Source organism: Dryobates pubescens, chromosome Z, assembly GCF_014839835.1.
Source record: "Dryobates pubescens isolate bDryPub1 chromosome Z, bDryPub1.pri, whole genome shotgun sequence".
Classification (NCBI taxonomy): Eukaryota; Metazoa; Chordata; class Aves; order Piciformes; family Picidae; genus Dryobates; species Dryobates pubescens.
This window is the reverse complement of record NC_071657.1, coordinates 9,490,360-9,507,576: the sequence shown is the minus strand read 5'-3', so window position 1 is coordinate 9,507,576 and position 17,217 is coordinate 9,490,360.

Here is a 17,217-nt window from a genome sequence, read left to right as displayed (position 1 = left end):
TATGTATAAACCTAATAAACTTCATTTATTCCAATTTCTTACTGTTCATAAGGTACTAAGGCTTTAATGGTTTTGGCTATGAGCCATGAGTTTGAACACTTTCAAGACTGAAACTGCAGATGCTATTTTCACAGTATCACAGAATCACCAAGGTTGGAAGAGACCTCAAAAATCATCGAGTCCAACCCCTCACCACAGACCTCATGACTAAACCACGGCACCAAGTGCCTCATCCAATCCCCTCTTGAACACCTCCAGGGATGGTGATTCCACCACCTCCCTGGGAAGAACATTCCAATGGCTAACAACTCTCTCAGTGAAGAACTTGCTCCTCACCTCGAGCCTATACTTCACCTGGTGCAGCTTGAGACTGTGTCCTCTTGTTCTGGTGCTGGTTGCCTGGGAGAAGAGACCAACCCCATCCTGGCTACAACTATCCTTCAGGTAGTTGTAGACAGCAATAAGGTCTCCCCTGAGCCTCCTCTTCTCTAGGCTAAACAACCCCAGCTCCCTCAGCCTCTCCTCATAGGGCTTGTGCTCAAGGCCTCTCCCCAGCCTCGCTGCCCTTCTCTGGACACATTCAAGTGTCTCGATGTCCTTCTTAAACTGCACATTTTTTTGTGCAGTTGATTATTGTAGTTGGAATATTTTTGTTTGGTTGGTTGGTTTGAGGGATTTTATTTGAGGGATTTTTTTTGAGGAATTTTTGTTTCTGAGGGAGAAATTTTGCTTCTGAGGAAGAAATATATATATATGTGTGTGTATGTGTGTGTGTGTGTGAGAGTATCTTGAAAGGTTCTTGTTTGTTTTAATAGACAGCCTTACAAAAAAGGGCCAAATCCACTGCTGGTTGGGAGAGAAGTGGTCTGTGCAGTTCCAAACTGCATATGTTATGAGCATGAGTACTTTTTGACATTCAGGATAGTTAAGATTTATGCAGCCACCCATGCAGAATTTTTTGTTGTTGTTGTTGTTTGAAAATGCAAATGTTAGGTCTGCAAGGGCTTGCTAAAGTAAACAAAAAAAACCCCCATCAGCTAACCAGGTCATGCAGACAGAAAGTGTGGTGTTTCCTGATGGAATAAATGACGTTTCCTGACTATTATTAGAAAATCAAACAAGCTTGTCCAAAGAGCTATAGGTCCATGTGGTGTGTCTGTCAAAATATTCTGTTCTTGCTTTCAGTGGTCATCCCAGTCTAAGTGAAAATAAACTACCAACAATAACAACAATAGAAAGATCGTTTTTCACACCAATTAGTAAACACTTAGCAAATGCTCTTGTATTTTCAACAACCTGATGCTATGGTGTCTCTTTGCACTGTCACATGGACTTACATAGGTAGCAACTGCAGCCTTGATAGCAGTGGCACATGTCAATCCTAGAATCATAGATGGTTTGGGTTGGAAGGGACCTTGAAGATCATCTAGTTCCAACCTCCCACCAGACAGATTGCTCAAAGCCCCACGCAACCTGGAATGGAACACTTTGGGAAACATATTCCAGTGCCTCACCACACTGACAGTAAAGAACTTCTTCCTTTCCTCTAATTTAAACCTACTGTCTTTCAGTTTAATGCTTGTCCTTTCTTCAAAGCGTTGAAAAGAGAACAGAACACAGATTCCCACCACTGATTCTTCACAATGAGACAGTCAAGGTAGCGCCACTGAATCAAAAAATAAATCAAAGAAACAGCTCTTGGAAAAATAACACACTTTTAGTAGCTCCAAGGATGATATTGATCACTAAATACAACAAAGTGTTAAATATTTCTAAAAGGTGATCAACTGCTTATGCTCTGTCCCTGACTACTATTTTCATTAATTCCTACCTATAATTTAACTTTGAAGTTAGTGACAATCAGATGTCCTCTACATGTCAGATGCCACTAGAAATTGTTTAGATATTTTCATCTTGCTCCAATGTTATCTCTTGCTGGATGGTGTGAGAGTGGTAGAGTTGATTAATTTGAGGAATGAGATTTTGTGAAAATTGATACTTTATTTGTAGAATCCTGCCACTGGAGTGTACATCTCAACATAAGGATCTTTATTTGTTCATTTGCACCTAACAATGAGAAAAGTACAAATACAGTCCATCTGCACCTTAAAGGGATCAAACAACACTGGACAAATAAAAGGAACATAACAATTTGAGTTTCAGATTAAGATTTGCAAGTCCATCTTTCTTTTTCTTTTACTTCATTACTTGGGTTTAATCAGAATGTCATGGATATGTAAATCCTTCTCTATTTCTCTGTTTTGTGTGTTGTTGGGTATTCAGGTTAACTTCAGCAGCACCACCCAGCATTTCCAGAGTTGTACACTTTGCCTAAACCCTACTGGTGGTAATCAAGACACCAAGTGACCTACACAGCATCATCTACCATGCAAAAGGAGGACGGTGGTGGAGAGGTGTGAAATTCCAATCTTCTGCCCCAAATTTTCCTATATGTACAAAAATGAACAACATTTATACCTTTTTACCTACAAATTTTTGGAACATTTTTTACCAGCTAATGGAAGGGTGGAAGACACTCACTCAAGCTTCCTTTTCTTTTTCCCTTTTATTTTCCCTAATGAGCTTTTAGTCAGAATTTATTTCATTTCTTACATGACAAAGCCAACTTGGATGCAAATGGAACAATAATTGCACTAGATTTTTTTTCCTCAAATGTCTTCTAATTAGCTGATGAATGATGAACATATCAAGCTATTGCATGGTTCCTTTTTCTTTCTTCTCCATTTTACTCTCTGCCTGTAGAAGTAAAATTGCAAGAGTAAGTGGCACACATGCTTGTTGCTTCAATGATTATATCTTGATACAAGGTGAAACTGTACCTCTTTGGTAAAGAGCATAAAAAAAGCATTTCAGTGAAGAACAATGCAAATTTATCTGGCTATATTTCTGTTTCAGCTGAACAGGAAGAAAACTGAGAGTCTATGTCACAGACAAGTTGTGTGGTTAATTAGGAACTGATAAAAGGGAAAAGGAATAATAGAAAAGACTTTGGAATAGTAAATCCAATCCTGCACTATTGCACAACTTCTTTTTGAAGAGACATGATGGGACAGATTTTGTAGGCTCTTACAATATCTCAAAATGAAAAAACTTTTTATATGTTGTCCCTAGCTATCCATAACATTCTGTCTATATTTATAAGTAACACAGAAATACTTTTTTTGGTTATTCTGTTTCTCCCCTTTTCAGGTGTTTATTAGCAGTCACAGAATCATAGAATCACCTGGTTGGAAAAGGCTTTAAAACAATCAAGTGATTCCTTTTCTTCGTTGATATTTCTAAGCTGAATGCATGGTATCCTATAAGGCCCTTTTCAGTATCAGTAATCAGTATCACTAAGGTTGGAAGAGACCTCAAAGATCATCGAGTCCAACCTGTCACCACAGACCTCATGACTAGAGTAGGGAGGACACTAGTGCCCACTGCAGGCTTGAACTCACAACCTTTCCCATTAAAGGTCTTATGTGCTACCAACTGAGCCACACCACTCCCTAGATAGGTCTCTCTTCTGGTTATCTTTGTAGTACTTTTCTACTCTGTGTTTCACTTCCTTTTGCAGATTGGCAATAAGATGTTTAGTTTATGTGTTTTACAGTTGCACTTACTTCTTAAACTTTCCCAAAGGTAACTGATGCAACACAAATTAATTTGCTAATTTGTAGCTTGTTTTTTCACTAGTACATAGAATACATAGAATAAACCAGGTTGGAAGAGACCTTCAAGATCATCGCGTCCAACCCATCAACCAATCCAACACCGCCCAAACAACTAACACACGGCACCAAGCACCCCGCCAAGTCTTCTCCTAAAAACCTCCAGTGATGGCGACTCCACCACCTCCCCAGGCAGCCCATTCCAATGTGCAATCACTCTTTCTGTATAGAACTTTTTTCTAACATCCAGCCTGAACCTCCCCTGGCGCAGCCTGAGACTGTGTCCTCTTGTTCTGGTACTGCTTGCCTGGGAGAAGAGACCAACATCCGTCTGTCTACAACCTCCCTTCAGGTAGTTGTAGAGAGTAATAAGGTCACCCCTGAGTCTCCTCTTCTCCAGGCTAAGCAACCCCAGCTCCCTCAGCCTCTCCTCATAGGGCTTATGTTCCAAACCCCTCACCAACTTTGTTGCTCTTCTCTGGACTCGTTCCAGCAAGTCAACATCCTTCCTAAACTGAGGGGCCCAGAACTGGACACAGTACTCGAGGTGCAGCCTAACCAGTGCAGTGTACAGGGGCAGAATGACCTCCCTGCTCCTGCTGGCCACACTGTTCCTGATGCAGGCCAGAATGCCATTGGCCCTCTTAGCTGCCTGGGCACACTGCAGGCTCATGTTCAGTCTACCATCGACTAGCACCCCCAGGTCCCTCTCAGCCTGACTGCTCTCCAGCCACTCTGACCCCAGCCTGTAGCTCTGCATGGGGTTGCTGTGGCCAATGTGCAGAACCTGGCACTTGGATGTGTTAAATCTCATGCCGTTGGACTCTGCCCATCTGCCCAGCCTGTCGAGGTCCCTCTGCAGAGCCTCTCCACCCTCCAGCAGATCAACTCCTGCCCCCAGCTTGGTGTCGTCTGCAAATTTACTGATGATGGACTTGATGCCCTCGTCCAGATCATCAATAAAGATGTTAAAGAGCATGGGGCCCAGTACTGATCCCTGGGGCACACCACTGGTGACTGGCTGCCAGCTGGATGTGGCACCATTCACCACCACTCTCTGGGATCGGCCCTCCAGCCTAACCCATCGCAGTGTGCTCCCATCCAAGCCATGGGCTGACAGCTTGGCCAGGAGTTTGCTCTGGGGGATGGTGTCAAAGGCCTTGCTGAGGTCCAGGTAGACTACATCCACAGGCCTCCCCACATCCACCAGGCGGGTCACCTGATCATAGAAGGAGATCAGGTTGGTCAGGCAGGACCTGCCCTTCCTAAACCCATGCTGGCTGGGCCTGATCCCTTGGCCATCCTCTAAGTGTTGTGTGATTGCACTCAGGTTGACCTGCTCCATAATCTTTCCTGGCACTGAGGTCAGGCTGACAGGCCTGTAATTCCCTGGCTCATCCAACCGGCCCTTCTTGTGGATGGGTACCACGTTGGCCAGCTTCCAGTCAGCTGGGATCTCTCCAGTGAGCCAGGACTGATGAAAAATAATGGAGAGTGGCTTGGCCAGCTCATCTGCCAGCTCTCTCAGCACCCTAGGATGGATCCCATCTGGTCCCATGGACTTGTGGGGGTCTAAGCTGCTGAGGAGAGCTCCTATCACTTGCTCATGGAACACAGGGAAACTATGCAGCTCCCTGGCTCCTTCTGCCAGCTCTGCAGGCCAGCTGTCTGGTAGACATTCTTTCCAGCTAGTAAAAATTGAGGTAAAGAAGGTGTTAAGTACCTCTGCCTTTTCCTCATCCTGTGTTACAACATTTCCCTCCATGTCAACCAAGGAGTGGAGGTTGTCCCTGCCCTTCCTCTTGCTATTAATATATTTATAGAAGGACTTTTTGTTGTCCTTCACATCAGAGGCCAGTTTAAGTTCCAAATGTGCTTTTGCCTCCCTAATTTTCCTCCTACATGCCCTAGCAACCTCTTTAAACATTCCATGGGTTGCCTCACCTTTCTTCCAAAGATTATACACCCTCTTTTTTTCCCTTAGTTCTATTAAAAGTTCATTACACAGCCAGGCTGGCCGTCTGCCCCGGCGGCTCCTCTTCCGGCACAGTGGCACAGCCTGCTCCTGAGCCTTCATCAGTTCTTTCTCGAAGCAGGTCCAGCCCTCCTGGACCCCTTTATTTTTAAGGGCTTTCTCCCAAGTAGTAGCATACACACAGCTGATATCTGATGCAAATAGCATTTTCTGCCATTTCTAGAGTCACTTTCAAGTCCTGAGAACTGAGTTCTCTCTTTACCCCCCAGTCAGAAAGAAAGAAAATAAATCTTTGTATCCATCCCAAGGCACTTAATTTCATTTTCCCCCCTGCAGTTCCAGTTCTCCAGACTGCCTTTCTTTCCTTAATGCTCATTGATCCTTCTCTGTATTTACAGTGCCTCAAAGATGTACAATTCATCTTCATGTGGCCCTGCCTTTTGTGTAAAAATGGTTAATGAAAATAAGATTATTCCCATAATGAACCACTGAAGAACTTTACATTTATCTAGAAGGGGCAAGAGAGTCCTAGCACTAGAGTTGGCAGGGCTCATTAGGAGGGCTTTAAACTAGGTCTGAAGGGGGTGGGTGAAGACATCAGTCCTCTGCAGAGGTGAGAGTAGGGCACAAGGTAGGGTCAATTGAGAGGTCGGGAGCCCAGCTGAAGTGCATGTACACGAATGCACGCAGCCTGGGCAATAAGCAAGATGAGCTGGAGGTCCTAATCCACCAGGGTAACTATGATATAGTCGCCATCTCAGAAACATGGTGGGACAACAGGCACGATTGGAGTGCTACACTGGGGGGCTACAGGCTCTTTAGGAGGGATAGGCGAGGGAGAAGAGGTGGAGGGGTGGCTTTGTATATTAGGGAGACACTTTCTGCCTCAGAACTTGAGGTGGAAGATGAGGGAATTGAGAGCCTGTGGGTTAAAATCAGAGGGCAGCCCAACAAATCTGACATCCTGGTTGGAGTCTGTTATAGACCACCCAACCAGGATGAGGAGGCTGATGAATTATTCTATAAACAACTGGAGGCTGTTTCAAGATCATCAGATCTTGTCCTCGTGGGGGACTTCAACCTGCCAGATATCTGCTGGGAACTTAATTCAGCAGAGAGAAGGCAGTCCAGAAGATTCCTGGAGCGAATAGAGCACTGCTTCCTGACGCAGCTGTTAAGCAAGCCTAGCAGAGGGCAGGCTCTGCTTGACCTGCTGCTCTCCAATAGGGAAGGGCTGGTGGGAGATGTGACCGTGGGAGGCTGCCTAGGGTGCAGTGACCACAAGATAGTGAAGTTTTCAATCTGCAGGGAGATAGGGAGGAGCACCAACAGAACCTTCACCTTGGACTTCCGGAGGGCAAACTTCAGCCTCTTTAAGAAACTTATTTGTAAAGTTCCCTGGGTACCAACCCTCATGAACCGAGGGGTCCAGGAGGGTTGGACCTACTTCAAAAAGGAGCTCTTGGAGGCACAGGAACAGGCAGTTCCCATGTGCCGAAAGATGAGCCGGCGGGGAAGGCGACCGGCCTGGATGGACAAGCAGCTCCTGAAGGATTTAAGGGAAAAAAAGAGGCTGTATCACCTTTGGAAGGAGGGGAAGGCTTCTCGAGGTATGTTTAAGGAAGTGGTTAGATTATGTAGGAATAAAATTAGAGAGGCAAAGGCCCAGTTGGAACTGAAGCTGGCCACCTCTGTGAAAGATAATAAAAAGCAATTTCACAAATATATCAACGCTAAAAAGAAGGGCAAGAAGAACCTCCACTCCTTACTGGACCTGGAGGGGAACATGGTGACTGAAGACGAGGAAAAGGCTGAGGTCCTGAACGCCTTCTTTGCCTTGATGTTTAACAGCAAGGTAGGAGTCCAGGATGAGTGGCCTCCTGAGCTGGGTAATAGGATCGGGGAGCAGTGTGATGCCCCCGAAATCCATGAGGAATTAGTCCGGGACCTGCTGAGCCACTTGGACACTCACAAGTCCATGAGGCTGGATGGGATCCATCCTAGGGTGCTGAGACAGCTGGCAGATGAGCTGGCCAAGCTGCTCTCCATCATTTTCCTCCAGTCCTGGCTCACTGGAGAGGTCCCTGATGACTGGAAACTGGCCAATGTGGTGCCCATCCACAAGAAGGGACGGATGGAGGAACCTGGAAACTACAGGCCAGTCAGCCTGACCTCAGTGCCAGGGAAAGTGATGGAGCAGATTATCCTGGAGGCAATAACTGTGCACCTGAAGGATGGCCAAGGGCTCAGGTCCAGCCAACATGGATTTAGGAAGGGCAGGTCCTGCCTCACCAACCTGATCTCCTTCTATGATCAGGTGACCCGTCTGGTGGCTGTGGGGAGGCCTGTGGATGTAGTCTACCTGGACTTCAGCAAGGCCTTTGACACCGTCCCCCACAGTAAACTGCTGTCTAAGCTGTCAGCTCGTGGTTTGGACCGCAACACTCTGTGCTGGGTTAGGAACTGGCTGGAGGGCCGAGCCCAGAGAGTGGTGGTGAATGGTGCCACATCCGGCTGGCAGCCAGTCACCAGTGGTGTCCCCCAGGGATCAGTACTGGGCCCCATCCTCTTTAACATCTTCATTGATGATCTGGATGAGGGAATTGAGTCAGTCATCAGCAAGTTTGCAGATGACACCAAGTTGGGAACGGATGCTAGTCAGTTAGAGGGTGGAAAGGCTCTGCAGAGGGACCTCGACTGACTGGACAGATGGGCAGAGTCCAATGGGATGGCATTTAACAAGTCCAAGTGCCAGGTGCTGCACTTTGGCCACGGCAACCCCATGCAGAGCTACAGGCTGGGGTCAGAGTGGCTGGAGAGCTGCCAAACAGAGAGGGACCTGGGGGTGCTGATTGACACCCGCCTAAACATGAACCAGCAGTGTGCCCAGGTGGCCAAGAGGGCCAATGGCATCCTGGCCTGTATTAGGAATAGTGTGGCCAGCAGGAGCAGGGAAGTCATTGTGCCCCTGTACTCTGCATTGGTTAGGCCACACCTTGAGTCCTGTGTCCAGTTCTGGGCCCCTCAGTTTAAGAAGGACATTGAGACACTTGAACGTGTCCAGAGAAGGGCAACAAGGCTGGTGAGAGGCCTTGAGCACAAGCCCTATGAGGAGAGGCTGAGGGAGCTGGGGTTATTTAGCCTGGACAAGAGAAGGCTCAGGGGTGACCTCATTGCCCTCTACAACTACCTGAGGGGTGGTTATAGACAGGAAGGGGTTGGCCTCTTCTCTCAGGCAACCAGCACCAGAACAAGGGGACACAGTCTCAAGCTGTGCCAGAGGAGGTTTGGACACAAGGTGAGGAAAAAGTTCTTCACTGAGCGAGTCATTTGTCATTGGAATGGGCTGCCCAGGGAGGTGGTGGAGTCACCGTCCCTGGAGGTGTTCAAGGGGAGATTGGACGTGGCACTTGGTGCCATGGTCTAGTTGTGAGGTCTGTTGGGACAGGTTGGACTTGATGATCCTTGGGGTCTCTTCCAACCTTGGTTATACTGTGATTTACTAGTGACATCACTCAAGCAGAACTGATCCATTTACAGTACAACCCATGTTTAATAATTTTCTTTTGGTACCGTGTTCTTCTACAACCAAAACCAGCTATTTTTATGGAAGTGTGCATCAAAATGTCCAGTCAGATAGGAGTACTTAGTTTTCCTTTTTTTCTACAAAGGTCATTGAGAAAGGTGCTAACTTACTTCTTCTGGTAAACTGTTGAAAGTACTTCCCCCAGTCTTCTGAATCATATTTCTCTCTTTCAAAATTTGTCCTTATTTGTGAGACATCAAGATCAGATTAGAGGATTCATCTTGGTTTCTTTCTTTCTTTGTTTTTGTTTTTGTTTTCTTACACAGTGATACTATGTTTACAATGTTCTAGGCATAGTGTGCTGAATTCAAAGTCAGTGATAGAAGGTATTTAAAAGATCAAGCAAATAAAAACAGTAGCATTATAAATATGTGTTTCTAGAGAGTTGACAAGGACCCCATACCTAGAGATGTTTAAAGACACATTGATGTGGTGCTGAGGAACATGTTTTAGCACCAGACTTGGTAGTTCAATAATGATGGGACTCAACAATCTTAATGTAGGTGTTCGACATCTGAAATGATTTTATGAAGAGGACTATGGAACAGTGATCTAGGTAGAAGTGTCCTTGCTTTTGCAGAGGTGGCTGGACAAAATTGTCTTTAATGTTGCTTTCCAACACAAAGCATTCTGTGAAAGTATTGGTGGAATACTTATGTTACAGAAAAGACTCAGAAACAAAGTGGAACAAAGGTTAAGGTTTGTTTGTTTGATTATTTTATTATAAATTAGTGAGTATTTCACTGGCTTGAGTTTTAGGGGGGCCTTGAATTGTGTTTCTGTTCTTGGTGTGCTTGGCTTGTTTTCTGGATGATTTTGAACAAGTTACCATGTCTTTTTCCCCTTAAATTGAGGAACTGAACAACTGATTTTGAATTTCTAGTTGTGAATGTGCAAGCTAAAATATTCCTTAGTAATTAAAAACACATAGGTCTTTTCCAGAAAATATGAAAATCTGTCTTTACTATTAGTCCAAATGGCTTTTGTGGAACAAATGCGCCTGACATGGAGATCACTACAGTTGGATCTTTTAGTCAACAGCTGCTACTGCTGCATGAGGATTCCCCTTATTAATAAATTATTAGCATAAGTAATTTAACATTGTAAGATTTCATATTCTGTTTAGAACAAGTAATTTTTTTCTTATTAGCCAATTGAAAGTCCCAAATGGAAGTCCTGATAGAAGAGCTGAGATTTTTCCATGGCCCACAGGCTGCTGAAGTTAATGAAGGCTGGGTAACACCCATCAATGAAGTTAACCATTGTTTTGCAATGTCCTAAATATGCTGACAGTGCAAAAGCCATCTCCAGAACATCAATGTGATCATCATACACTGTGAAATTTCCTGAATGCATGATGCTTTTTAATGGAGTATGGGATGCATGCAGAAGCTCTCCTCTGTGATGTCTCACTCATGCTGGAGACCAATGTGTAAGCTCATTTAGCTGATCATGAAAGCTTTCAGGAATCATTACTCTTGAATCACAAAGCAGGAGCAAAATGAAAACAGTGAAGAGGAGGAGAAACCACAATAACAGATTTGTAAAATCCTGCTTGTTATTGCAATTTGATGATCACTGGGTAAGCCAAACTGGATGATGCCATGTTGATTTAGTGTTTTAAAGAACAAAGAACATTCTTCTGCATCAGCCATGGTCTACCCATGGTGTGCTATATGTTCACACATTGTAGTTCAACTTAGATCCAGGTTTGTGTCATACAGAACTTTTCAGAATCACATGTACTTGCTGGCCTTTCAAAATGTAGGGAATGTGCCAACAATTATTGGAAGGCAGTGATTAATCAGCTGAGTGTCTGCTTGGAGTTGAATTTGGCTCTTTGTGTTTGTTTTGATATGCATTTCAAGAATTAGATCATCAAAGTGGAATATCATTTCTGTTAGTACAAGCAGCCTAATATTTCTGCACTTGGGAATTATTAACTGCTTTTGGTCAAATGATTACTCAAGTGCTGCCACCAGTTTTTTGAGCCTACCTCACCTTTCTATAGGGAAAAGATCTTTTTTGCCATTAGCACTTCACTGATTCTTTCTTATCATACGTCTTCGTTGGATAGGTGTCTGCATTCTTGAAGTTATTTTCCAGGAGCATTATGCTATTTCTGCATATTAGCTCTTTGGAGTAGCATTTGATCAATGTGCAGCATGCACAAAGAGTGTTTCAGGGGTTTGCATGTTAGCACTCACAGATGTGCATGCAGGAGAATGAAAAACACATCTCATTGCCAGATTTGCACTCCACTCTGAGATTTATTCAATGAAGTTTTCTCAGGAGCTGCTTCAATGAATCAGTGTTTTGTGGCTTAAAGACAAAAGGTGGCGTCTGTGTGAAAACTTTCAGGTAGTTTTGTAGGATCTTGATAATGGAACAGCCATGATAAGCCAGCTGTTAATTCATTTGGACACAATTTCCCCTTCATTAAACTCTGCTGATTATCAATAAAGGGAGAGTATTTATAAATTTCATGTTACTCATTCTCTTAGTGGTACAAATGAAATTTTAAATACATTATTTTTCTGTTTTAAACTATAAACTCTATTAATAACAAAATTGTATAATCTTGATGTGAAGGGTCATGGAAATAAAATGTTAATGAGTTTCTGACTCCTAAAATGTAATTAAAACATGACTCATATATGCATAGGCCTGCACACAGAGCTGAATGCTTTCTCTTGAAAGCATTTAACAGGGCAGAAAACCTTTTAATTTTCAACATTTTCAGAGAAAATATCTACACCCAGTTTTCACTCCTGAAATCACAAATTCTATTTTTTTTATTTTTTTTTTTTTTAAATAGGAAAAGTTATATTTTATATAACTTAAATCAGCTTTTGGATTCTCTCACATGTGCTGTTTTCTTTGCTAAGCAACGTTTTTTTTTCTGAAGAAAGAGATTTTAAGGCATTTCTTTAGACTGCAACATCTCATTTCTACCACTGCATGGTGCTGCACTGGGCTGCAAATGCATAGCAGGCCTCGGTATTTTGTTTGAAACCCATCTTTGTAGATAAAGGCGAGTTTTCTGAATGACAGCATATGAAGAAGGAAAAGGAGATGTTTCCTGAGATACAAGAATATTTTTCAGCTCCAATTCTCAATAACAGGGATGGAACAATCCCACAGACCTTTTTTTGCAGCCTGTGCTAGGAATGGTTCATCAATCCCTCTTTTCTCCACTCGTACTACTATACTTTCTGTGAAATAGTAGGACCAGGTGTCCTTCAAAATACTATAAGCTCATCTTGGTAGGGTATTTCAGCCACACTTCAAAGATAAAAGTGACCAGACAAGACAAACAGTGCTGTCAGAGTGCATGCTAAATCATCCCTGATGTCCCTTGTACAGCTTCAGAAGGAGAATGAAGTATCGGCTTCTTTAACTGAATTTCACTTTTAATTTCCTTGTGTTGCTTACCCTATATTGAGAGCCAAAATGTCCAAAGCCAAAACACATGTGAGTTGTGACAGAAGGTTCTGAAGTTTATTGGTAGTTTCAAGATTCACGCAATGGAAGGTAGCACACTAACAAAGCTGGTTATTTCTATTGTGGAAATGAATAGACTAGACTAGACTAGACTAGAATAGGATAGAATTAACCAGGCTGGAAAAGACCTTTGAGATCTTCGAGCCCAACCTATCATCCAACACCATCTAAACAACTAAACCTTGGCACAAAGTGCTTCATCCAGTCTCTTCCTAAACACCGTCAGTGATGGTGACTCCACCACCTCCCTGGGCAGCACATTCCAATGGCCAATCACTCTTTCTATGAACAACTTCCACCTACATTACTCCTTGTATAAACAGCGTCACAAGACAAGCATGTAGAATCACTGCAAATGTAAAACACTCTGAAAGAGTGTATGCATCTGGAAGTAAAATAATAGTATTTAAAGCATTAGTAGCAAAACAAAGTGCTTTTTTTCTGATTAACATTGTTTCCTTTTAAAGAGGCATGTGATGTTAAGATAAGAAAAAAAAATCCACACTTGGAAAATAATAATTAAAAAAGCTAGCATTGTAATTGTAACTCATAATATGTTTTATTTATATATAGGATCAGGCAGAAATCCCTTTAATAATTTTTTCCTTTTAAAATTGTTTTTCCTTCTTCAGAGAATCATTACTTAGCAAAATAAATGTGATGCACATAAGTAAGTTGATTGAGAACATATATACTGTTACAGGAATCACAAGTATGAAGGTGAGGGTTTATTATTATGAATACTCAGATATTTCATCTTCCTACCTGATTTGATTTGGGTTTTTTTGGTGTTGGTGGTGGTGATGGTGATTTTGTTGCTTTTTTGTTTGTTGTTGTTAATTTTTGTTCACTTGTTTTTCCAGAAAAATTACACCTTGATAAAATCATATGTGTATTAAAAAAAAGAATAAAGATGACTTTTGTGTAGTTTAGTCTATTTGGAGTCAGATATTAAAAAAACCAACAAACCCAGAACATGTTAACCTGAGCAGCACGGTTACGGTCTCTAATATTTTCCTGTATTTAAGGTCAAATTTGTGTGTTTCCACTGTGGTTTTAGATAACATGTGTTTTTGACAATGTTTATGTCTAAATATGATTTAAGAATATAGGTATGAATACTTAATGCTTTTAAAATTTGCTTGCTTTCTGGTCATATGGACTCAATTTATTATATATATATAGCTGCATTGCCTGTTGAAGCTGATTACCTTAAGATTGCCACAGTGACATTTTAAGGAAGGTGAGCCTGGAGGAATGATGTTTTTGTAGGTTATTATGAGTACATAAAGAAATTTCAAAATATGTCTAAAGACTCTATTTCATTCAGCAAATATGGTTTTGCGTGACAACAGCAAAAGTGAATGTTTCAGAATAAAAGTATCAGCTCTGGTTTTAAAGCCTAAAGTTTACAGATGGATGGAGAAAAAAGTGTATAATCCAGATGCAGAAAGTGTGAAAATTATAGAAATATTCCTGTAGTTTACTATACAAAGTAAACAGGAACTGTTTTTGCCTAAAGCTTCCTATTCATATTTGGCTACCGATATGATAAACGCTAGATTCTATGGGCCTGCCCTGGCAGTGGGGGTTGGACTTGATGATCTCTGGAGGTACCTTCCAACCTCTAACATCCTGTGATCCTGTTGTGAAGACAGCATTTGATCTTTGAAAAATTATCTTTGTCTAAATTGGAGAATTTACTAGATACATTTTAAAGCTGGGAAGATTCTGAATGAAAATGAATTATGAAGAGAACTTAATATGGTACCTTTAAATAATGGTTCCTCCTTTTAATACTGAAGATGCAAGAAAATCTTTAAATTATTAAACAATTGTTTCATTTTAGGTCTCTTTATGACTCTCACAGTTTAATTATACAAAGACAACATTTTCTTCCTTCCTTCCTTTATGTTTCTTTGCTTTATTAGCTTAATAACTTAGAAATCTTCAAATTTGTTTGTGGATCATAAAAAACAAAGGTTTTATTTGTTTTGTTTTGTTTGGCTTTCCCCCCTGTAATATTTTCCTGCTGTTTCCCAGGGAAAATGATAATATTGCAAAAGGAGATGCCTTACCCCTTACCTTTTCATTCTGATGACAGTGAAAATGAATTATGTTATAAGGGAGATAAAGATTTCCTTGTGTGTTCAATAATATATTCTCAATCATTAATCATTAGGGAAAAAGTGTGAGTCATACTGCAGGAACATGTAAAACAATAGCTGGAAGCATGCTGGTGAAACTACAGCCTGTGATATGAAAACCCTTCTAGTATTCTTTACACAACTATTGTACAAAACACAAAAAGATTATGTTTATTTTGGGATGTGTGCCCATCTGATGAATGACTTAAATTAATTTTGGCAGTTATAGATGACAATCTAAAAAATATTCCTCTTAATTCACCCATGTTACATATTGGGAGGAAGCAGGGAATGACTTGTTATTCAGCTGAAGAGTACAAGTATCATCATATAGCTCACTTGATGTTTGCTATTGACATAGGATGAGAGAAATTAAATCAGAGCTAGTAATCATGAAAGGAGAGGACTCGATCCCCACTTTGAATAGTTCCAAGTCTAACACATTTAGTTCTTTGGGTTTTACAGCTGTTCATTGGAGCATATTTGTAGAGCTGCTAAATGCCCAGCTTCATAGCTGAAGTCAGTGTAAAGGAGAATGATGAGCCTTTCTGAAGAGGCCTGAAATCTATACCAGTTTTTTCACTGATTTCCAGGTGGAGACAGCATAAACCACCCATCTTTGTGGGCCTTAATGAAACACTCATTTCATTCCTCTGTAAGTTCTTCAAAGGCTAGATCTGAGCCACCAGATAGGTTACCAATTTGAGATACTAGAGATCAAGTTAAATCCGTTTTGCTATGGGATTTTTTAGAATACATAGAAATACATAGAATACATAGAATAAACCAGGTTGGAAGAGACCTTCAAGATCACCGCGTCCAACCCATCAACCAATCAAACACCACCCAAACAGCTAACCCACGGCACACCTCTTGTTGCATACCTCTTATCTAAGTAAGTGTTGGAAGAAACTTTAATTACTGTTTGAAAATAAACTAGCTTCATAAATCAGTCTAAAAATTGTAGGAGTTAAAATCCACTGAAAGGAGAGCTCTCCACATTCCCATTTTTGTATGGTCACAGAAGCAGCTTTATTTCTGAATATTAAATATATTTCAGCTGCAGAATGATAATGATAATGTTTTTTAAGATGAAAGTATGAGGTACAGTCCTAGGGGAAAACAAATGAAAAACATTATGTAATGATCTCCTTTCCTGCCATTATCCTGGTGGTTTTTCTTCCATGCTAATCTAAAATGACTTTTAACTGAAGTCCATGTGAATGAATTTTTGTTCCTATTTTTGCATTTGCTCATCCTTTCCTTTTCTTCTTGTTTCTGTTTCACTTTTGACTCTTCACCTCTTCAACTGGATTTAGTCATTCGACCTTAGTTTCTTGCTTCCTGTTTCCTGCACTGCCAGAAATACCCTTCTCCACTCATTGTTGTCACTTTGATCTTGACAGTCCTTCCTGCTGATATTTTTATTATTTTTTTTTTCCCATTTCAAAAGCAACTCCTGTTACTGCTCTCTTTTACATAACCCTGGTCACCAATCTGGACATCTCTCCATGTTTTCTGCGGCTACTGCATTCACTCACTTTCCTCTTTGTAGTAAGAGTCACAGCAGTCCTCAGAAACACAAGAGGAGCAGATTATGCATAGTGTTGTTGTGATTCTATATGATGACTGGCAGTTGCTTGAGGTTCTTTGTCAAGGTCCCACATTCTGGCTCAATAGCAGATTTTTTATTTGAGTTAAGAACAGTGTGCGTGATCTATCAAATCATTGCCATGCCTTTGATATAAGAGCTCGCAAAAAGGGAATTTGGAGAGTACATTCAAAAGATCCAAGTAGGAACAGTAGTAACAGCCTGCTTAAGCTCCTAGCAGCATAAGAAGAAATTTCAGTGGAAGATTTTCAACACAAGTCAACAGAAACTGTGAAGACCCAATATTTGTGAGAAATTATATATCTAAATATGGATTTAGTGGCTTGCATTTACATAATGAGATTGGAACCAAGGAACCATACGCTGTACTATATTGATACTGAAACATTTTCTTCTTTTCAGTTATTTGTTCTCAGTTCTTGAAGGCTGATACCAAAACTAGATGCTTTAAATGGATTATGCTGAACGTAATTACAATGTTGGACCCAAAGTTAATAATTATTTCTGTCTTGAATCGATGATTTTGAATACCAAGCTATGTATTAATAACAAAAAATGTGTTGAACAAATATAATTAGTAACACTACATTAAGACCTGATATTTATTAACTTTAATTTCTATTTGTATCTCACATCTTGTTTTATTGCTTTCTGTGAAAATACATTAGTTAAGCACCCTTTAAAAGAAATCCCTACTGGGAATAGTAGAGAGTATAGTG